The 23,554-nt window shown below is 40.9% G+C and overlaps 1 protein-coding gene and 1 pseudogene across 15 annotated transcripts in view; both read right to left on the bottom strand.

The window, feature by feature from the left end:
* The window catches only part of MAGI1 (membrane associated guanylate kinase, WW and PDZ domain containing 1), a 641,903-nt gene that overhangs the window by 282,360 nt on the left and 335,989 nt on the right, over positions 1-23,554 (bottom strand). The gene's annotated exons all lie outside the window — the stretch shown is intronic.
* On the bottom strand, positions 17,429-17,684 carry LOC140610032 (NADH dehydrogenase [ubiquinone] 1 beta subcomplex subunit 1 pseudogene; annotated as a pseudogene).

The raw sequence follows: 23,554 nt of genomic DNA, 5'->3' as shown, positions 1-23,554 counted from the left end.
GAGAGATGAAAATTGTCTCCTGCCTTGGAACAGCAAACCCAGTTCCAATCATCACAGGGGCCTTTAAAAGCGCCCTCTATTACCCATAATATATTTCTAACCAGCATGAAGGCCAGTGGTGGGGAGTGGAGGGTGCAGGAGGCGGGGATGTGGGGGGTCTCATTCTATTACCTGGCACTCTAGCACTGTGCCTGGGAACACAGACACAGGGAGGAGAGAAGAGGAGACAACATTTCACTGCCTGCAGTTCCAGATAGCAATGGAAGACACTTCACGGAGAATCCAGAAAGGCTTAAAAAACACAGACAGTGATGCACTAGTTAAAAGGAAACAAAATCTATATTCAGCTGCATGAAGCGTGGTACAGATTATTCCATACGCAACCAACTGTGACTTCAGAAACAGAACCGGTTCAAACACCAGCAACACAGATAAGAAAACAGAGCTTTTCTGTTCCTCCTTCTACTGAAGGCACAAAGGAATTCACACAGATTTATTAATTCAAAGAGTTTTTCCAGTTTGCTCACTCGGACACATGGAGGAGAACTCTGACTTTTTGTCATCCATCACATGGTGACCACAATTTATTATGGGACTGTGCTAGGCGCTGGCACACATTATTTAGTTCAATCCTCACCATGATAATGATAATGAGAATTATCATTATCTCTGGTCTAGAAACGAGAAAACGATGCAAGACAAGTTGAGAAATTTGTCCAAGTTCATACAAGCTTAGTAAGAGGCAGAAATCGGACTGGAACGTGGGCAGCTGAATTCCACTGTCTGGCGCTGCTGCATTCTCTGAGAAAAGTCTTCTTATTGAACAAAGAAATAATTTTCCTCGGTTTTTTGTTTTATGTTTTGAGTCTCTTTTCAAAGCTCTTGGTTCTACCTGGAGTTCAACACAGAAAGCTCTGTGTCAAAGACTTGAGAGCTGTCTGGGCATAACAGTGTGGGTCCCCTCTGGAACCATTCCATATTGTTCTATATGTTATGTTATGCTCAACAGTAAGTATAATCTTTTCTTTCCAGATTTCAGTTGTGTAATAGAAATACAATCCTCTAATGTCACCAAGTCTGCATCAGGGAAAGAGAAATGAAGTTTCATGACTAGTTTAAAAAAATATCCCTCAGTATCAGCAAGGAAATTTCACGCCATATATTGACAAAATTCTTTCTTCTTTTTTTTTAAAGATTTTATCTCTTTACTTGAGAGAGAAACGGAGTGAGAGAAAGAGATGAGTGGGGGAAAAGGGAAGGGGAGAGGGAGAGACAGACCCCCCACTGAGCAGGGCATCCAACGTGGATCTCGATCCCAGGACCCGGGGATTATAACCTGAGCTGAAGGTAGATGCTTGACCAACTGAGCCACCCAAGTGCCCCAAAATCCCTTCTTCTTAATCAAAAGTTAGAAAATGTTGCATCCATCTCAGAGCCCATGTGCCTTGATGCATTTTATGGTCCTTTAAGCCTACATGTGACACTGAACACAGCAAGGGTCTGTTCTGCTTGGGTCTTCCAGTTGGCTTCCCAGGAGGCTTCATATTGGAAATTAGGTAAAATCCTGGTGTCAATATTCAAAGTATATCTCAGATCCAAAGGGAGTCAATTCCATATGCCAAACCATCATTAAATACAAAAAAACATATCTTTAAAGCATGCAGCTATGTAGAGATTTTCATAGAAACCAAAGGTCAACCAGGCTGTTGAAATAGGGTAGGTTTCAAGTCAAGGCCATTCCCCAACTGCAAGCCCTCTTTAACAAAGATGTTTCCTTTAACAGAGGTGTTTATTTGAGGAAAAAGTACAGTTTGCTCTTTAAATAAACTAGTTGCATGCAACTTTCCACATTCCTTGCTCCTGTATATACAAGACAGAAGGCTCTTTCCCTCACTATTCTTAATCCAAAGGCATACCTTCTATTTGTTCTATCTGGGAGGCAGTAGTAGCACAGGCTCTAGAGTTTGAATCCCAGCCACACACTCACACTACACCTTGGGCAAGATACTTAGTCTGCCTCTGGCTGGGTTTCCTTCTCTTTAAGTTGGTGATAACAACAGTATTTACCTCCTAGAGATGGTGTGGGGTTTGAAGGTGGAGATCTATAAAGTTCTTATCACACCACTCAACAGGGGGTATGTATTCCAAAACACAAGCTATTGATATCACTATCCTTAGCTTCATTATCATCATATTTGTAACTGTGCTTCTTGTTTGGTATCCCCAGACAGATCCTGTGCTTGCAGTAGAACATAATAGATATTGTTTCATTTATCCCCATCTTTTGTTAGATAGCCCCTCTTCGTTTTTCCCCTGGAATAAAGAAGTTTGTACTAGAAGATTCCAGTGTCCTTTTACCTTTAGTGGTGACCTTAACCTATAAGCCTCTTTTCTATTTCATAACATTTGATATGCATAAGATTTGGAATTGAACACTGCTTAAAAATATTATTCTATATTTAATGATAGTTTGGTTTCAAACTGAACTTTGAAAATGTATTTGCCTTCTCTTTCCTCTAATACTGTCTGTAAGCCCCAAGATTCCAGCTTGCTAGCACCAAATCAAAGTACTAAACAAATGAATTATTTGGGAACACTCTTCTCAAATGTTAATGTGTCTCTCAATCATCTATAGAGCCTGGGTGAAAATGCTGATTCTGGTTCCCGAAGACTGAAGTAAGCCCTGAAGATCTGCATTTCTTTTTTTTTTTTTTTTTTTAAGATCTGCATTTCTAACAAGCTCCCAGGTGATGCCAGTGCTGCTGGTCCATGGGCCACACTTTGAGTAGCAAAGCTAGAAGACACAAGTTATCCAACATTCTCTCTCTCTTTTTTAAAAATCCAACTTTGATTTTTTTTTTTTTAAATCAGCTCATAAACCACTTTTCACCTGCCTACTCAGAGGAAATTTCTGTCCAAAGCCAAAACTAAATAAAATGCTAACAAAGCACAAAAATGTGCTGGGTCTAAATCTAAGGGCTTTCTCGCCGGGTGCTTTGATATGACTCCATCAGGCTGAAGACAAAATGATACTAGAAATCAACCAGCACTTATAACCACATCTCCTTTCTTTAAGGATTAATGATAGTTGCTCCATTTTTATGTGTTTCATGCCAGTCCTTTATATTCCCCTGATCCCAACCATCACCAGGTAGGTCCTATTCTTATTCCTATTTTGTAGAAAAGCAAAGTAAGGCTCAGCCAGATTATGTAACTTGACTAATATCACCCAGATAGGAATTACAGACTCTGCCTGACTTCTAAGCCCATGCTTGTAACTACTCTGCTATGATGTACAATTATTCCAGAACTTCTAGTTCTGCTTATGGAGAAAAACAGCACCAAACTACTCCCTGTGCCAGAGATGCCAGCCTCCGGCCCCACATATCCCAGCCCCAAATCTACACAGGAGTAGACAGTGAAGGAAGCAGGTGCCCAGGGTTTGCTGTAGTCTCTCCACATGTGAGATCCTGCTTGCAGTCTACAGCCTGCCCACAACAATACTGAAAAGACACAAATTATAAGTTGGCCACACCGAAATCACTCAGCTCTCCAATTTAACTGGTACTTATAAAATGACTCCTCTATGCTGTGTTGTGGGGTAAACACAAGAAAGAGACAGTGTAGTTTCAACCTACAATGGAACTCAGTATTTTCAGTGATGCAAGACTTCATTGATTTTATTCATTTATTCCACAAATATTCACTCAGTGACCGCCCCCTGTTACCCACTCTGTAGAGTACTAGGGGTGTGAAGGGGAACATGGGGAACAAGGCTTCACCCTCTCTGACTTCACAGTCAAGCAGTGGAGACATACATTAAATGTGCAATTACACAAATATTCACAACTGTGATGAATGCAATAAGGATCATGGACAAGATGCTCCAAGAGACTTGGCTTAGTCTATGGGCATGGGAATAACTTCCTAGAAAACTTAGACAAGGTTAGGATAAATACTCAAACACCCACATTTATTAATGTTTTGGGGAGGGACTGGCTACACAAAGCAACTATCCCTAGACAGCTCTGCTATCAACACATTCCTTGGGAACAAAGAACATTATTGTCTTTTGCAAAAAGCTTCCAGATCTCATTAGGGGAAAATGGGCCAGATTTCTACTCTTATCATATGATTACTTCAAGCCATGCTTAAAATCACAGAAAGCTGGAGTGTCAGAAAGTTTCCTGACATCTGTCTTCTAATGATTCTTTCCACTTTCAGATTAAACAAATTTGGCTATAATGAAACAAGATGAACAGGGAACATCATCTTGATGGGAGGCCATGATGTCTCGTCTTCCATAATAAGCTATTACAACACGTTGGAATCATCCATATGATGCCAAAGGACCAATTATTACTAGAATTTAATTCTGGGAATAAGATTGGTGGGGAGAAAAGCATCAAGTTCAAACAAAAATACACTCATCAAACTGGCACCTCGTAGGCACTTCATACAGAACACTGAACTACACCCCAGGATTCCAGCATGAATACTCATTTTCTGAAGTAAATGAGGCACCCTTCAGGACATGGAGTCATCTTTCCTGACATTATTTTAGAGCTCTAGAAAGCAAAAAACAAATTGAAAAGCCCAAACGCATACCCTTATGCACATTTGCTCACAGGATGGTTTGCAACTAGATTAATTGTGAGTATATATCCCCCCAGGGGGTAAAACCAGCCTTCTTCCATCCCTCGTCTAGAATCTCCAATGAGTGAGAAGCAAAGCAAATGTCAAACAACACCTCCATTATCATATGTAAATTACAGAAGAAATGATTTCCTGTCAACAAAATGAATGCTGTATGTTGTTTTGGAAGTGGCATCTTATTAAACACACAATTCATTTTCATATTTAAACAAGAACAAATTCAGTGGAAATCAGCCATTTAAAATGACATCATGGTTTTTCAAGAAAAAAAGCTTGGAAATTAACATTCTAAAATATATAGCGCAACACAAACCACAGTAACACATTGATGACCAGTAGGCCCTGTTGCAAAAAACTGGTATCAAAACTGGGCTCAGGTCAAGACATTTGAGTTGGAATCCCCACCCTGCTCCTTTTAAGATGGAAGATCTTGGACAGTGGAACAATGGATGTAATGTGAAGCGCATAAAGTTCATGGTATGGCACCTGGCACTAGTAGTTGTTACCTGTTATCACCATCCTTATAATAATCTTTTGTGTATATCTTTAGTGCTGCTACCAAGAAAGAAGGCCACTGACATTCTAAAAAAAAAAAAAAAAAAAAAAAAGGCAGGAATTACCAAGAACTCTACTATCAAATTCAGGATAAAGGCTCAATAAGAACAAGCCAAAAGGTGAATTATAAGAGAAAAAAAAATAAAAATAATCAGAAAACTGGATCCACTCCCTCTCCACCAATCCATGAAGCCAAATTGTTTATAACTGACATGCAAATGGGTAGCCCAGACTGGTTTCACCTGAAAAAGTACTTGTCTAAATCAGGGATTAACAAACATTTTCTGTAAAAGACCAGACTGTAATTATTTTAGGCTTTGCAGACCATTCGGACTCTGTAGCAACTCTCAAATCAGCTGTTCAGCGTGAAAGCAGCCACGGACAACGAGTAGATGAATAAGCATGGATATATTCCAATTAAACTTCACTGAAACAGGTAGTGTACCCATTCCTGATCTAAACAGAAGTTTGAGAAGTCAGTATGGTAGGTTTTTGTAAACTCTACACCCAACATGGGGCTCGAACTCACGACCCCAAGATCGAGTCACCTCGAAATCATTCCACCAAATGAGCTGGCCAGGCACCCCAATGATAGGTTTGGTTTTGTTTGTTGTTTTTCTAGCAGATGGTTTTCTGTCCACTTCCTGAAATTCCCTGACAACTGAGGGCAGGGAATGAACAGCAGAGCAGAGGGGTAGGGTACAGGGCCGGGTTCTGAAGAACCTGTTCCAAAGAGCACCAACCTATGCTGAGCACATAGTGGGAGCTCAATACATATTTCTGAGATGCTTTATTTCTTTTAAAAAGAGCCAGGCACCTGGATGACTCAGTCGGTTAAGCATTTTCAGCTCAGGTCACAATCTCAGAGTCCCGAGATGGAGCCCTTGGAGGGCTCCCAGCATGGAGCTTGCTTAAGATTCTTTCTCTCTCTCTCCATCTGCTCCCCTCTCTCTCCCACTGTACTAAAAAATAAATAAATAAGAGGCAAGGTGACAGAATGAGATTGAAACAGGTGCAAATACAAATGACTTTAAGATAGCAATGTCAACATCTGTGAAATCTGGGAAGTGGCAGTCTTGAGTTGGTTATCTGTGCTTCTCAGAGTACTGGAGGTAAAGGACCAGGGCCTTTAACTTCCACATCGCTGCAGACTGATACTTTTATTTTTTTTTTTTTAAATTTTTATTTATTTATGATAGAGAGAGACGGAGAGAGGCAGAGACATAGGCAGAGGGAGAAGCAGGCTCCATGCACCGGGAGCCCGACGTGGGATTCGATCCTGGGTCTCCAGGATCGCACCCTGGGCCAAAGGCAGGCGCTAAACCACTGCGCCACCCAGGGATCCCTGATACTTTTATATATAAAACAAAGACCACAGCATTGGGCAATTGCTATAAAAGTGTCTCAACTCTTACTCCCATTTTCTCTGTGGGCCTCCTTCTGGACTGATAACAGTTTGCAGACTGGTACCTGTCCTCAGACCACACTTTGAGCCCTGGGGATACTATTTTCTGGGGGGGGGTAACTTCCCCCTTGTTTTTGAAATATGGCACAACTGAAAATTTTAAAACAATAAAATCAGGAAGGAAGAGATGAACTGAAGACTGAATCTGAACATTTGGAGGCAATGAAGCCAATCTGCTGACATGCCAACCAAACAGGGGAGGCATGTGAAGCTTCTTTCATTCAAGAGGTATCTGCTATGGGCCAGGTAAGTACCTGTTCCTGGGCCAAGGCTCAGGAGTATAAGTCACAGTGCCTGCTGCCTTCAGGGAGCTTTCAGTTTGGTTGAGGGTTTTTCACACTGACATTGCTGACATTTTCAGCTGGACAGTTCTTTGCTGTGCGCAGCCATCCTGTCCTATGCTGTGTAGTATGCTTAGCAGCCTCCTGGCTTCTATCTACTACATGCCAGTTACACCTTCTCCAGTTGAGAAAACCTAAAAAGCCCTCTAGACATTGCCAGATGCCCCCTGAGCATCAAAATGACTTCCACTGTGAACCACTGGCCCAAAGTAAAGACTAATTACAGTGAACAAGAACTATAATATGCCAAACAGTGCAGGAAGGGGTCTGTGAAAAAACAAAAATTCCAACTATGTGGTAGCAATGACTGTCAGGAAAACGGTGGACTACATTTATCCTGCTCCATGACATTCCCACAGTTCCCAATTGTGTTGGGTTTTAGAACTGACTAGATGCCATCACCTGTGGTATGTCATGGAAGGTTCACAATAGCCCTGCCAAGGAATTACTGCATTTTGCCCTACATGGAAGAGAAAACAAAGATAATATCATTATCACCACCAATAACACAAAAGGTAACATTTACTGAGTACATATATACATAATCTATTATTCTAAGACCATTTTCACATTTAATGCTCATTATGCTCCTATTAGGGAACATCTAATATTGCCACATTGTACAGACAAAAAAACTGAGGTTAAGAGATATTAAATAACATGTCCAAGGTCACAGCACCATTAAGCAAAAGAGGGATTTAAATTTTACCACACTATAGTGGCTCCCCAATCAAGCTTCATACGTAGACACACAGTCGATCCTCATTATTCATGGAGTATGCATTTACAAACTTACTTCTCCTCTGCAATGTATTTGTTTTTTTTTTTTTAAGATTTTATTTACTTATTCATGAGACACACACACACAGAGAGAGAGAGAGAGAGAGAGAGAGAGAGGCAGAGACACAGGCAGAGGGAGAAGCAGACTCCATACAGGAAGCCCGACGTGGGACTTGATCCCTAGTCTCCAGGATCATACCCCAGGCTGAAGGCAGTGCTAAACCACTGAGCCACCTGGGCTGCCCCTGCAATGTATTTGTAAACTGAAAGTTAACACTCGCCACACTTCTGCAGACATGTATTTGCAGACATGCATAGACTGGTGAGACATTCTGGTCACCCAATGTGCATGTTATCAGAAGGGACCAAATAGGGTGATGCTCGACCTCATCTTTCACTTTTTTTTTTTTAAAGGTTATTTATTTATTCATAGAGACACAGGCAGAGGGAGAAGCAGGCTCCATGCAGAGAGCTCGACGTGGGACTTGATCCAGGGTCTCCAGGATCATGCCCTGGGCCGCAGGCGGCGCTAAACCACTGCGCCACTGTGCTGCCCTCATCTTTCACTATTGATGTATAAACAAGTGCCCTTTTCATGGTCTATTTACTGCCATATTTTCACATGTTTGTGTTTGGGTGATTTCTCTATTTTAGATGACCAACAAGCACAAAAGTGCTGTCTAGTATTCCTATGTGCAAGAGGGCTGTGTTTTCCTTACATAGAAAACACACAAAAGATAAGCTTTGTTCAGGCATACATTAAAGCGCTGTTGGCCAAGACATCAATGTAAATAAACCAACAGGATGGTACACCCAGAAAAAGGAAGAGAAAATTCATCAATCTATACATGTGGCCAATCCATAAAGTGCTAAAGATCACACATTGGATGAAGGATGAAGCTATGGGGAAAAAAATCAGAAAAGTGGCTGAATATGTGGATTCTTGAGATGACAACCAAATATATATATATATATATATATATATATATATAATCACAGTGGTCCCTGTTCTTTTGTGACTAAAAGCCAAAGACATTTATAGTCACATTACCCGGGTCAGGAAAATGTTAAATCTTTCTCATTCACTCTTTTATTTTAAAGATATACTACATATATGATTTGCAAAGAAATAGATATTAAATAACGTATCTGAAATAGAACCACAATAAAACAAGATTATGTACTGAGTGAATGATGAAAATGTTATGCCCCTATTACCCCTTGGAACAATGGCTCAGAATGTGCTAATTCAGCATGCATGACAACTCTACAGTGTGAATAAAGACATTGTACCTGGATTACTCTTAGAAATCCCGTATTTCTGTGTTTCACTTCATAGCTCCTGAATTAAACTTTTCAGCAGTGGAACGTAGAAAACAATGTTTTAAAGCTCTTCATCCATAAACCTGTGTTTAATTAATCATTGAGATACATGATATTCTCTCACAAAACTTAACTATCCATCACCTCAAATTTGATTTGTATGGCATGGAGAGGGGCTCACAGTCCTACAGGGCTCGTGCTGTACAATAATTTGGTTTATATTTTTGCTTATAGGCAACAATTTCCCTAAACCATTAGACAAAAAAAATTTCCAATCACCCTTCATATGGTTATTCAAAAAGTAACCTCACACATATTCTAGCCAGAAGTCTACCCACGGAGGCAGAAGCCTTTCTATAACTAACTATAGTGACAGTAATTGTGCTGATCAATACACAGAAGGGGTTTGTCACTGACTCTCTATCACTGTTCTTAAATTTTAATTTCCCATGTCTTTGAAACTTTCTATTTGTGTGTATGTTTACCACAGACTATCACATTGCTAACCAGAGCAATGTTTTAGCATTGAGTATCTAGAAAAATGTTTAGCAATGAAAGATAATCAGAGGGGTACTTGGGTGGCTCAGTGGTTGAGCACCTGCTCAGGTCGTGGTCAAAGTCCTGGGATCAAGTCCTGCATCAGACTCCCCACAGGAAGCCTGCTTCTCTCACTGTGTGTCTCATGAATAAATAAATAAAATATTAAAAAAAAAAAAAAGAAAAGAAGGATAATCAGAGACACTCACATGACTATGAATAGTGAGTTGGAAATAGAATTTCTTAAGAGAACAAAGACTGGCTCCAGGTGGGATCTTAGGGTCATCCCCAAACGTCCAACAATGTGTATCTCTAATATAGAATTCCCAGAGGCTACTCAGCTGAACACAGGTCACATAAAATGCTTTAAAAAAGAATTCTATGGCAGGTGAGTCTGGAAAAGACTGGATAAAACTTTGTAGACATTCAATCACATATTACTGTAATAAAAACTCTGAGAAACCCGGAAGGGAAGAGAGGAATGAAACATGTCTAAAATACGTTTCAGTGAGCAGTTCCCTGACCGAGTTGACGATGGATTTCTTTTAAACGCCTATAAATTCCAGGGAACAATGTTGAGAAATGTTTGAATATCTTGGTGGCCGAGGCCACAGGGAAAGATAAAACAATCCAGCACTACGTTTCTTCAGTGACAGATCCTCACTCTCGCTTCTTCAGTATGAGGGGGCATTCCAGATCAATCACCACACAGCTTTTGCCCCCGCCACTGGAAATTCAAAAACTGCACCATTTGCTGCATGACCACAAGTAAGAGCCATCTTTAGGAGGAGATGCACACTGGGCCTCATGAAACACTTCTGCATGACAATATCCATCCCAAACTAGACCAGAGGACCCAGTTAAGCCTTTCAGAATCACCTACAATTATCCCATTGAAAGGGACAAGCAGAGATCCCTGGGTGGCGCAGCGGTTTGGCGCCTGCCTTTGGCCCGGGGCACGATCCTGGAGACCCGGGATCGAATCCCACGTCGGGCTCCCAGTGCATGGAGCCTGCTTCTCCCTCTGCCTGTGTCACTGCCTCTCTCTCTCTCTCTGTGACTATCATAAATAAATAAAAAAAAAAAGTTAAAAAAAAAAAAAAAAAAGAAAGGGACAAGCATGAGAAAAGAATGTTCTCATCCAATAAAAATAGCTGTGTCCTGTTTGTTCACAGTGAGTAAAAATGGCTTCCTTCTCCCTACAAGAAAAGTAGGAGAAAAAAGTAGGAGAAGAGAGGAGAAAAGTCTTCAAATTGTGACATTTTCATTTTCAAAAGTCCTTTATCTCAATTATTTGGTGACATTAGAAGGGCCTCTAGGAAGAAGGGAGCATGGAGCTAGACTTCAGGTATCAATTCAAAAATGGATTAAGTGAGACCAGGGTATGCAGGTATATGTGCTGGCTGGGCTGACACGAGGGGCATGCTTCGATGTAGTTTGAAGAAAATGAACAAATGTAACAGGGAGAAGAGTCTGATTCATCAGAATTCCACGGTGGCCGATTCCTGTGAGAAACGCAGCCAGAAGATAAAACTTAATTATACTTTCTGAGGCCACTGGAGACATTCTTGCAGGAGGAGTGTGATGCAGGGGAGGGAAAGACTGCAAGTGTGGGAGAAGAGAGAGAGCCAGGAGGAAGGAGTGAATTTTCAGAAGTAATTTCAGGGGGACACCCGGGAGGCTCAGTCGGTGAGGCATTTGCCTTCAGCTCAGGTCATGATCCTGGGGCCCTGGGATGGAACCCCACATCGGGCTCCCTGCTCAGCAAGGAGTCTGCTTCTCCCTCTGCCTCTGTCCTCCACCCCGCCGCCTTACCCTCCTTGCCAGCCGGCTTGTGCTGTCTCTCTCTAGCTCTGCTCTCTCTCAAATAAGTAAATAAAATCTTTAAAAAAGGGGGGGGGGGTAATGTTGGACACTCATGGAAAATTTTAATTAGTAACAGAGATTTTAAAGTAATAATGCTATAATGTTGAAAGACAATATGAATTCTGATCCCAGGTTGCCTGGATCCCCATCCCAACTCTCCCATTCACTCAGTGTGACCTGGGCTGCTTGCTTAAATTCTCTGTGCCGCAGGTTTTTCATGTGCAAAATGGAGATGTTAATAGTACATCTACCTCCAAAGGGTTGACATGAAATTTAAATGAGCATTTAAAGCACTTACCACTTGGCACAGTACCTGGCACACGCAAGCACTATTAAGCAGTCATGTTGCCAGAGCTGGCTCATACTGTCTCATGAGATCCAAATCCTTCCCAATTCCATCTTCACTGATATCAGCCATTGTTCACCAAAGCCACAGGCAGTTGTTAAACATTCATTGAGAGTCAGTTGTTAAAAATTTATGACATATCACACACATACACACACACACACACACGTGCTTAAGTGTGTACATATATATGTGTATACGGGCAGGCATATATACAAATGTGTTTGCCATCATTATTATCATTACTACGATTTTTTTAAGTGTGACTCAACCAGAGACTGAATCTTTTTTTTTTTTTTTTAAGTAAACTCTACACCCAACATGGGGCTCAAATTCATGGCCCCTAGATCAAGAGTTGCATGTTCTAGTGACTGAGCCAGCCCGGTGCCCCCAAAGAGACTGAATCTTGAATTCCTGGCTTTGATATAGATTACATGAAAAATCTGAGGTTGCTCCAAATTGCAAATGCTTATGGGGTGCCAGCAACAAGTATGACACAGGTGTTGTCACTGGGGCTACAGAAAAAACATGGTGAAGGGCCTTGCCCGCCTAAGGAGCATACAACCTAGCTATTTTTTGCAAAAATAATACCTGAAGTAAGACCCAAACTCACCCCATTTCACCTGCACCATTACCTCTTACTCATTTCCCACAGGAAAGGAAGAACAAGTAGGAATCTGGCACCAAATAGTTAGTGGGCACTGCTTTCCTTGGAGCCACTAGAGCTTGTCTGATCTTACTCCCTGCGCCCAGAAATCTCAGCTAATGTGGACAAATACAGCCATTGCCCTGAAGCTGTATTTGCTGTTCATCTCTCCTACTACACATACACAAAAAACCCAAGCCACACCTACATTTACATTTTTTCAAATTAATTAAAATCAACAAACATGTATCAGCCCTTAGAACGTGTCAAAGTGCTTTTAGTAACTTTCTACCTTTGGAAGCTATTCATTCACTGTTTTTAGCCACATCTTATCATACATCAAAACTGAAAAAGTCAGGGGCTCCTGGGTGGCTCAGTTGGTTAAGAGTCTGCCTTTCAGCTCAGGTCATGATCTCAGAGTCCTGGGATTGAGTCCCATGTTAGGATTCCTGCTCAGTGGGGAGTCTGTTTCTCCCTCCCTCCTCTGCCCTTCCCCTCTGCTAGTGCTCAGACTCTCTCTCTCTCTCTCTCTCTTTCTCAAAATAAATAAATAAAATCTTTAAGAAAAAACTGAAAGTCAGACTGTAATGAGAGTTAATTATAACACCTAATGTTTATTGAGAATTAACCATCAGCCATGCACATTCCTCTAAGTACTTTCCAATACTCCATTACACTTAACTCCTCATAACCCTGTGACATATCCTGTTAATATTCCCATTTTACAGACGTGAAGACTAAGCTTTAAAAGATTATACAACTTGCCTAGGGTCACAGAGCTGGAGTGAACTAAAATTTGATCTGGAGTATGAGAAACTCTGGGACTCTAAGTCAGGTGCTTCTCCATCTCTGCACCACTGGCATTTGGGGCTAGGTAATTCCCTGCTCTGCAATGCTATGTGTTACATATGTTTAACATATCTCTGGCCTCTACCAAGTAGGTATCAGGAGCAAGTCCCATTTTTTTAAAAAAAGATTTCTTTAATTATGTGAGAGAAAGAGAGAACATGGGGAGAAATGGGCAGAGGGAGAGGGAGAAAGAGAGGATGTCAAACAGACACTGTGTTGAGCACAAAGCCTGATGCAGGGCTCCTACAGAGCCTGAATCTTAAGGTCACAACCTGAGCTGAAATCCAGAATCAGATGCCTAAGTGACTGAGCCACTCAGGCGCCCTAGCAATTCCCATTTGTAACAATTAAGTGTCTCCAGTAAGAAGCAAACTCATTCACATGAGTTTGCCAAAATCCCCTCTGGACCAAAAATCATCCCTGGTTGAGAATTACTTCTATAAAAATTAAGAGAAATAGAGTAGAGGAATTCCAAAATCTGGCTATATATTAGAAATGCCTAAAGGATACATTCAAAAATAAGATTAAAAATGCAGATGCCAGGCTCTACCACTGATTCAGAAAATCAGAATTTATAGGGGCCCACGATAATAGTCCTGGAAAAACTATTAGGGGAAACAGCTGAACACCAATTAGTCACGTCATCTTGGGAAATTACTCGCCTTTTCTGTGCCTCAAATCCCTTATCTATAAATTGAATGGACAAGGCTAGACTATATGTAAGACCTCTCCACGGCTGGCTAACAATCCATTTTGTGAAATCACGTGACACCCATCGCTTTTCTCCTTGACAGGCTTCCATTCCACACTGCACACAGCAGCCCAAATCCTCAAAGGAAGAAGTATGTACAACTCCAATCTTTATATGACTATGCAACAATCTTGCCAAGGACAGATCCTTGACAGAAATACAATCTATTCCTTGTAGACACAATCCAGTGCAGAATCACTGCTAGGAAAAGGCTGATTTCCACTTCACATTGAAGAGACTAAAAACTTAATCCCAAATGAGAAATGGGATTAGGCAAAATGTTTGCTGCATCCATGAGAAAAAAAAAACTCCCAAACCAGGATCACCATAATGTGTATTCACAAGTCAAATCTATGACTTGAAGTGACACCAGAAAATGTGTTCATGCTTTCAGATTCATGAACTGCATTTGTGTTATTTATGTAATAAAATGTAAAAGAAAAACGTGGAAATTTTCTATACCCTAGATATGCAGGCTTTCATCTGAAAATCCCACATCCAATTCCCAACTGGACAGAATTCATTCCATGACAAGTAAGAACTTTAGAGAATCAAACCATCATTGCAATACCTGTATATACTAGTTAAGCCCAAAATGAGAAAATTGCTGATGACCCAAACCAACAGTTTAAAAGAAGACATTTTCCTTTGCTTTTACCAATTTGTGAATAATCTGCAGGTTACATCAGTTCAGGTCACTTCTACTTTACATGCCTGTTTGTAAAAATGAAATGAAAATGGTTACATTGGAAAGTGTCTGGAGTTGTTTAAGCAAAAATGAGAATAACTATTCTTCAAGAAGGAGAGGGAAAAAATTCCTTACAAGAATGTTGAACAGAAGGGCGTCGTAGGGGACAGCGGGAAATTTCCTGGATTAGGAGTTCATGATATAGCCTTCCGCCCAGAAATTGTATGTTATCAATTAAATGAGAGATGACCTGATAACCACTAAATCAACTTATGAGAAACTGATCACGCAGTAAACAGATCTATAGCTGTAATTTCAAATCACCCTTTTAAATATTTACTACCAGCACACTCTAGGAAGGGCAGGGCTACTTAAGATTAAAGTGTTAACAAAATTATTCCAACTTTCTGGGTGAGTATGGAATTACAGAAGAAGGGAATCTATTGATCTTAAATGAGATACCACTAGGCTATGATCAAGAATGAAAAATTGTTTTCTTCTATCCCAGCTTCTCATTTGATGTGTTAGATAGGTTCTGAGAAGTCTGGTGCTAAAGAATACTTGTGTCCAAGCCCAATAGGGCATCACCTAGATGACTCCTACCGCCATCTGTTGGTGGCAGGCAGGACTGAACTTTTACTTAGGCTTGCAGGATTCTTTGTTCACATTGGATCAAAGTTCCTTAATTGAGTATCTATGTTTTCATGTGTCTGTTAGTCATGTAGATGTGTTATTTGGAAAAGTATCTATTCATTTCTTCTGCCCATTTCTTAACTGGGTTATTTGTTTTTATGGGTGTTGAGTTTGATAAGTTCTTTACAGAGACTAACCCTTTATCAGATACATCGTTTGCAAATATCTTCTCCCATTCCATAGGCTGCCTTTTAGTTTTTTTGGTTGTTTCCTTTGCTGTGCAGAAGCGTTTTATCTTGATGAAGTCCCAATAGTTCATTTTTGCTTTTGCTTCCCTTGTTTGTGGTGATGTGTCTAGTAAGAAGTTGCTATGGCTGAGGTCAAAGAGGCTTCTGCCTGTGTTCTCCTCTAGGATTTTGATGGTCTCATGTCTCACATTTAGGACTTTCATCCATCAGGGAAATACAAATCAAAACCATGATGACATACGAACTCACACCTGTCAGAATGTTTAAAATTAACAACACAAAAAACCATAGGTGTTGGCAAGGATGTGGAGAAAGGGGAATCCTTATGCACTGTGGGTAGGAATGTAAACTGGTACAGCCACTCTGAAGAACAGTTTGGAGGTTCCTCAAAAGTTGAAAAAATACTACTTTATGATCTAGCAATTGCACTACTAGGTAGTTAACCACACACACACACACACACACACACACGACTATTACTCTGCCATCAAAAAGAATGAAATCCTGCCATTTGCAACAACATGGATGGAACTAGAGGGCATTATGCTAAGTGAAAGAAGTCTGTCAGAGAAAGAAATACCATATGTAGAATTTAAGAAAGAAAACAGATGAGCATATGGGAAAGGGGAAAAGAAAAAAAAAGGAGAGAGAAGCCACAAGTGGCTCTTAACGATAGAGAACAAACTGAGGGCTGATAGAGGGAGGTTGGGGGGGATGAGTTAGATGGGTGATGGGTACTAAAGAGGGCACTTGATGTGATGAGCACTGGGTGTTGTATGTAAGTAAATTCTTGTATGTAAGTGAATGTAAGTTTGTAAGTCACTGAATTCTACTCCAGAAATCAATATTGCACTATATGTTAACTAAAATTTAAATTAAAAAAAAAAAACCCAAAGTTCCTTAATTGGATTTTACAAATGGAAGAACATCTTTAGACCATTCTTAATGGTATATTGCAGATATTCTGAAATATTTCTCATGTTTTTATCCCTTATATGACCAGACAATAAATGAATTCTCTGAAGGGATCTGGAGGTAAAACCTAAAATAATTGCCTCAAATTTCCTGATGCCTCATATTTTATCTTAAAATTTCGTATGACTTTGCATGGTACACTAGAGTAATCCATGTCTGGTTCTATGTAAAAATGTTTAAAGAGTGTGTATACTTTGACCGCTTACGTTTTACCACCAAATATTCAGGCTAAATTGAGGATTCATTTGAGAACACCATAGTTAGCTAGCCCAGCAACTGGCTTCAGGTTATCCTGGATATTTACAATCTCCAGAAATATTCTTGCCCCATTTTAAGAAAAACAAGCATGGGGGATCCCTGGGTAGCTCAGCGGCTTAACGCCTGCCTTGGGCCCAGGGCGTGATCCTGGAGTCCGGGGATCGAGTCCTACATCGGGCTCCCTGCATGGAGCCTGCTTCTCCCTCTGCCTGTGTCTGTGTCTCTGCCTCTGTGTGTGTGTGTGTGTGTGTGTGTGTGTGTCTAATGAATAAAAAAATCTTTTAAAAAAAGAAAAATAAGCATGAATTCAAGTCTGCCTCTGCCACAGTCTGCTCTGTGCCTACACTGAGCCTCATTTTCCTTATGTGTAATGTAAGGATATTGAACAGGAACTCTTGGGGTGCTTCCAGCGCTGGTCACCTCTGCAACAACGGCCATCAGACCTGCAAAGGCAAGCTCTACTCTTCTCCCTGCTAGTGAGCGACAGGTGCACACTGTTAAAAAAAAAATGGGATTTAAAAAAAAAAATTAATGTGCTTTTATTTCTCTCCTAACTTTTAAAATGTGAACATTCTGTAATTTAGTCACGGCCTTTACTTCCAGGTGACTTCTTCATTGGGTCTCAGTTCCCTTCTAAACAACAAACTTTTATTCCGGAAGGCAGTTAGCTTTTCATCATTCTTTCTGTCTACGTAACATCCAAGGACAAACCCCATAGGCACAAGTATATGTACCCAATGGTCACCAACAATCTGAATTACGTTCATCTTAAGTGCCGGAGCCTGGGTAACTCCAACGACCCCGTGACCAAGGTCAGAAAAATGAAATAATTCTAATATTTTATATAATATAAAATTTAATTAATAAAACATTGTAAATAGGCATTCCCTATCTCGTATATATTCCTAAAGGCTTTTTATTCAAGCTGGCAAAATACAAGCTCCCCCCACCCATTCTTCTCATTAGCAAAATGGGGAAATGCTTTACATGTGGGGTCACCTCATATCTACACACATTGTAACTCAATAAGGATAGACTTAGAAGGGCATCTGGCTAGCTCACTGGGAAGAGTGTGCAACTTTTGAGGTCAGGGTGGTGAGTTTGAGCCCCATGTTGGGTTGTGCAGAGATTACTAAAAAAATTTATTTTTTTTAAAGATTTTATTTTTTTATTCATGAGAGACACAGAGAGAGAGAGAGAGAAAGGTAGAGACACAGGCAGAGGGAGAAGCAGGCTCCACGCAGGGAGCCCGATGCAGGACTTGATCCCGGGACTCCAGGATCACACCCTGGGCTGAAGGCAGGCACCAAACTGCTGAGCCACCCAGGGATCCCCAAACAAAATTTTTTATTTTTTTTTTAATTTTTTTTAAATTTTTATTTATTTATGATAGTCACACAGAGAGAGAGAGAGAGAGAGAGAGAGGCAGAGACATAGGCAGAGGGAGAAGCAGGCTCCATGCACCGGGAGCCCGACGTGGGATTTGATCCCGGGGCTCCAGGATCGCGCCCTGGGCCAAAGGCAGGCGCTAAACCGCTGCGCCACCCAGGGATTCCCCCTTAAAAAAAATTTTTTTTTAAAGGATAGACTTAAGAGCTCAAGAGTGGAGCAAAAGTTGATGCTGAAGACTCAAGCAATGATCACATCAAAAGAGGTCTCAAAGAAAGAATTCTAAAAACTCAATAAGAAAACAACCCAATTAACAATGGACCAAACACCTTAACAAACACATCAGAAGCCAAATAAGCAAATGAAAAGGTGCTCCACATCATGTGTTGTCATGGAAATGCAAATCAAAACAAGAAGACACCTGTTAGAATGGTCACAGTCTAGAACACTGACAAGTTCAACTGCTGGCAAGGATGTGAAACAGCAGGAATTCGTTTTTTGTTTTGTTTTGTTTTAAGATTTTATTTACTTATTCATGAGAGGTACAAAGGCAGAGAAAGAGAGAGAGAGAGATGCAGAGGCAGAAGGCTCCATGATGCAAGGAGCCCAATATGGGACTCAATCCTGGAATCCCAGGATCACGCCCTGAGCTGAAGGCAGATGCTCAACCACTGGGCCACCCAGGCGTCCGGCAACAGGAACTCTTATTCATTGCTCATAGGAATGAAAAGCAGTATACCCAGTTTGGAAGACAGTTTGGAGGTTTCTTGCAAAACTAAACATACTGTTACCATAGTATCAGCAATCACACTCCTTGGTATTCACCCGAAGGAGGTGAAAAATTATGTCCACACAAAACTCTGCACAGATGTTTATGGCAGCTTTATTTGTAGCCACCACATCATGGAAGGAACCAAGATGTCCTTCAGTAGATAAATGGATAAATAACCTGTGGTACCTCCAGACAGTAGAATATTATTCAGTGTAAAAAGGAATGTGCCATCAAACAACTAACCGAAAAGAAGGAATGAGCTATCGAGCCATGAAAAAATATGGAGGAACCTCAAACGCGTAGGACTACGTGAAAGAAATCAATCTGAAAGGTTACATCCTCTATGATTCCAACTATAAGACATTCTGGAAAACACAAAACTAGGGAGACAAAGGATCAGTGGTTGTCAGGGGTTGGGGTTGAGGGGAAGTATAAACAGGCAGAGCACACAGGATTTCTAGGGCAGTGAAGACACTCTAAACGCTCCTACAATGATGCATGCATGTCATCACACATTTGTCTGACCCACAGAATGTACAGCACCAAGAGCGAGCCCCAACATACACTACGGACTCTGGGTGGTAAGGACATGTCCATGCAGGCTCACCGACTGTAACAGGTGTCCCACCCTGGTAGGGGATGCTGAGGGTGGCGGAGGCCTTTTTACATGAGGGGGTGGGGAAGATACAGGAACTCTCTATCTTCCTCTCAATTTTGCTGTGAACCCAAAACTGTTCAAAAAAAGAAACTCTTCACAAAATGGGTGTGTATGTAAAGAAGATAGATTGTTCAGCAGCTTCGGTTTTCCCACGTGGTGGCCTGTGGATTCTTCACACTCTGACAAGCCCAACAAGATAATGCGCCGGCACAGAGAAGCCTGATGAGCATGAGCCTTCCGCTAATATTCTGGCAAACCCTGAAGAATGCAAGCCTTCAAATGTATTCTCTTTTTCTTTTTCTTTTCTTTTCTTTTTTTTTTTTTTTTTGTAAAGACTTTATCTATTCATTTATGAGAGACACACAGAGAGAGAGGCAGAGACACAGGCAGAGGGAGAAGCAGGCTCCATGCAGGGAGCCCGATGCAGGACTCGATCCCGGGACTCCAGGATCACACCCTGAGCTGAAAGCTGACGCTCAACTGTTGAGCTACCCAGGCGTCCCTCAAATGTATTTTCAAGAACAAAACGAGTCACTGTATTTCTCCCCTCTGATCACAGACATTCCCAGTCCCTCAAGGTGCCAATGAAACTCTACATATGGCAACTCTGTTTTCAGGAAAAATTGCAACGTGTAAGAAGAGACTGTGTATCACCAGCCTAATCCCTTCTGTCCCGCTTTCATAGACACAATTCAGCCTCCCCTCGTTCTACAGCAGCTATTTCCAGACAAGCTCCAACACCACCTTTCCCCTCAAGTGACCACCAGAAAACCCCGAAAACACAAACCAGAATCCCAGTGTGCCTTTCACCTGTTCGGTATTCCCTCTCCAGCCCTGCTCCAGGTGTTCTGCAGTTAGAAGGTGGCCCCCCGCGCACCCTGCTGTATAATTCACACTCTGGTACACTTCCCAGTCAGATCAGTAGTCTAAATTTGCACTACCACAAAAGCTTCAAGCGATTAATCAGTTGCAAATCAAATATTAAAAATGAGGATTAATCTCATCACTGCAGCCTGACAGATGCATTTAGTGTTAATAAATAAACTTCAAACTTCCTGCAGACCCTGTAAAGTGCATTCCCAATTTGCTCTCGCTCCTGGTTCCTAATAAGGAGGAGGGGGAGAGCTCCATTGATATTCTACGGCTGCACTACACAAGTATTAAAGCAGCCGGCTCGGCTGTATCGCGGAAGAGGAAAGAATCAGAAATTAGAGGGGGCGAACATTCTGACTTGATGCTCTCTGATCCCCCTAACGAACCTTCAACCGCACCATCAGTCTCGATCACATCATGTGGGCAGGGAGATTCATGAGGCCAAATAAAAATACGATTATGATATTCAGGGACATGTGCAATCGAAGGATAGATGAAAAACCCCATATGTTTGGAGTTTGCAGTATAATTTAAAACAGCAACATACTGGCCTTAAAAATGAAACCCCCATGGCCTCCACACTTCAAGGATCATGGAAAGACGCTTGGTAAGAATAAACCAATTCAGAAAACTTGCCGTCATCAGTTTCAAAGTAACTTCTGCCAAAGTGCAAATGGCGATTTAAAAACAGGGGCTAGGGGATCCCTGGGTGGCGCAGCGGTTTGGCGCCTGCCTTTGGCCCAGGGCGTGATCCTGGAGTCCCGGGATCAAGTCCCACGTGGGGCTCCCTGCATGGAGCCTGCTTCTCCCTATGCCTGTGTCTCTGCCTCTCTCTCTGTGTCTCTCATGAATAAATAAATAAAATCTTTAAAAAAAAAAAAAAAAAAACAGGGGCTAAAGTGCCAGAAAAATACATGAACGTTTAGCAAGAACACATTAGAGCACACATAAGAAAGTTACATACTGTACACCTGAAACTCATCATAGGATATTATGCGTCAATTATACTTCAAATTTTTTTTAAAGTTATGTGTTGTGGAATGTGTAAAAAATAAGCAGAGGTGAACTCAAGTGAACGCATATAGCATTGCAGCACAGCAACGCATTAGTGTATTAGAAACAAAACAAAAATCAAACCCACCAGGGACCAAGTATTACTTAATCCCAAAAGTGAAGAAAAGTACAGTAAAAAGATCTGCTGGGGTCTGAACAAGACATATTCCTGCTGCACTTTCAGTATAGCATGACGACATTTACAGCATTATATTTAATAGTGAATTGTGGGAACTGCGTGACAGCAGCTGTAATTACAAAATGATGCTACATCTATACAAAGAAATTCTACATAACCGTTAGAAAGGACAAGACCTACACACAATAATGAGAGGAAAATTGTAATGGACAGGATGGAAGCTATCGTCACATTTTTATAAAATGTATACATGTACATGTATGTATTTGTCTATATTTAAAGTAAGAAGCACGGGAGAAAGACATACAGCAACCAATTACAGGTGGTTAGCTCTGAGGAAAGAAACTGGAGCAGAGGTTCCATTTTTTACTCTATAAATTTCTGAAATCTCAGATTTTTTAAATGAACATATTTTCTTTGTAATTATATATATAATATATATCCTTCCTATTCCATTTTTACTCTATAAAATTTCTGAAATCTGATTTTTTAAATGAACATATTTTCTTTGTAATTATATATATAATATATATCCTCCATATTCCATTTTTACTCTACAAATTTCTGAAATCTCAGATTTTTTAAATGAACATATTTTCTTTGTAATTATACATATAATTACAAAGAATGGGCGCTTATATATATATATATAAGAAGAATAAAGGGGGGAAAATCTGAATTAAAAACACAGAATGGGAACCAGCGCAGAGAGGTCATCCAGGGGAGGCTATGGCCATCACCTCCATCAAAGACAACGCTCCTTTTTCTGAAGACTCTGGGGAACACGGCAGAGCTCCTGGATAATCTAGTCAATTGCTAAACAACCTCATCGGTGAACAGGCCTTTTATCTACGTCCCTCTCCTCATTCTCAGCTCAGGGCCAATCCTTTTCTACTTTCCTCAGGAGCTACAGAAAACAGATGGTCACATCATCCTTTGAATTTATCAATGAATTACACAAAACCAACAGCATTTTTCCGGAGGGACAGTATTGTGTTTGACAATACAGAGTGACATATCCCAGCTCGCTCTTCACATGGAAACTCACCAGACTTCATTACTAATGAGCTAGTCAAAGGCGCTCTATCAGATATATTTAATTTAATAAAAACAAGTATTAATTCAGTGTCTCCCGTGCACTTGGTATTTTATTATGAGTTGTGGAGGGTCCTTTAGAAATGTAAAATTTCATGGTTGGGAGGAAGAAAATGATAACAAGGGGATAAATAATTCAGAGTACTTTATGATTAATTAGGAGAATGGGGCAGCCTGGGTGGGTGGCTCAGCGGTTTAGCGCCGCCTTCCGCCCAGGGCGTGATCCTGGAGTCCCAGGATCGAGTCCCATGTCGGGTTCCTTGCATGGAGCCTGCTTCTCCCTCTGCCTGTGTCTCTGCTCTCTCTCTATCTCATGAATAAATAAAATCTTAAAAAAAATAATTAGGAGAATGTACTCATTTTTACTACTAGTAGTACTACTATTAGTATTATCTTTTTTTAAATTTTATTTAAAAATAATACTTTATTCATGAGAATAAATATTTTATTTATTCATTCATGAGAATAAATAAATATTTTATTTATTTATTCATGAGAGACACAGAGGGAGAGACACAGGCAGAGGGAGAAGCAGGCTCCATGCAGGGAGCTTGACATGGGACAGGATCCTGTGTCTCCAGGATCACGCCCCGGGCTGAAGGCAGTGCTAAACTGCTGAGCCACCCGGGCTGCCCTACTATTAGTATTATCAAAGTAT

The sequence above is a fragment of the Canis lupus genome, chromosome 19 (assembly GCF_048164855.1).
Source record: "Canis lupus baileyi chromosome 19, mCanLup2.hap1, whole genome shotgun sequence".
NCBI classification, from domain to species: domain Eukaryota; kingdom Metazoa; phylum Chordata; class Mammalia; order Carnivora; family Canidae; genus Canis; species Canis lupus.
This window is presented reverse-complemented; position numbering and strand designations above follow the sequence as displayed.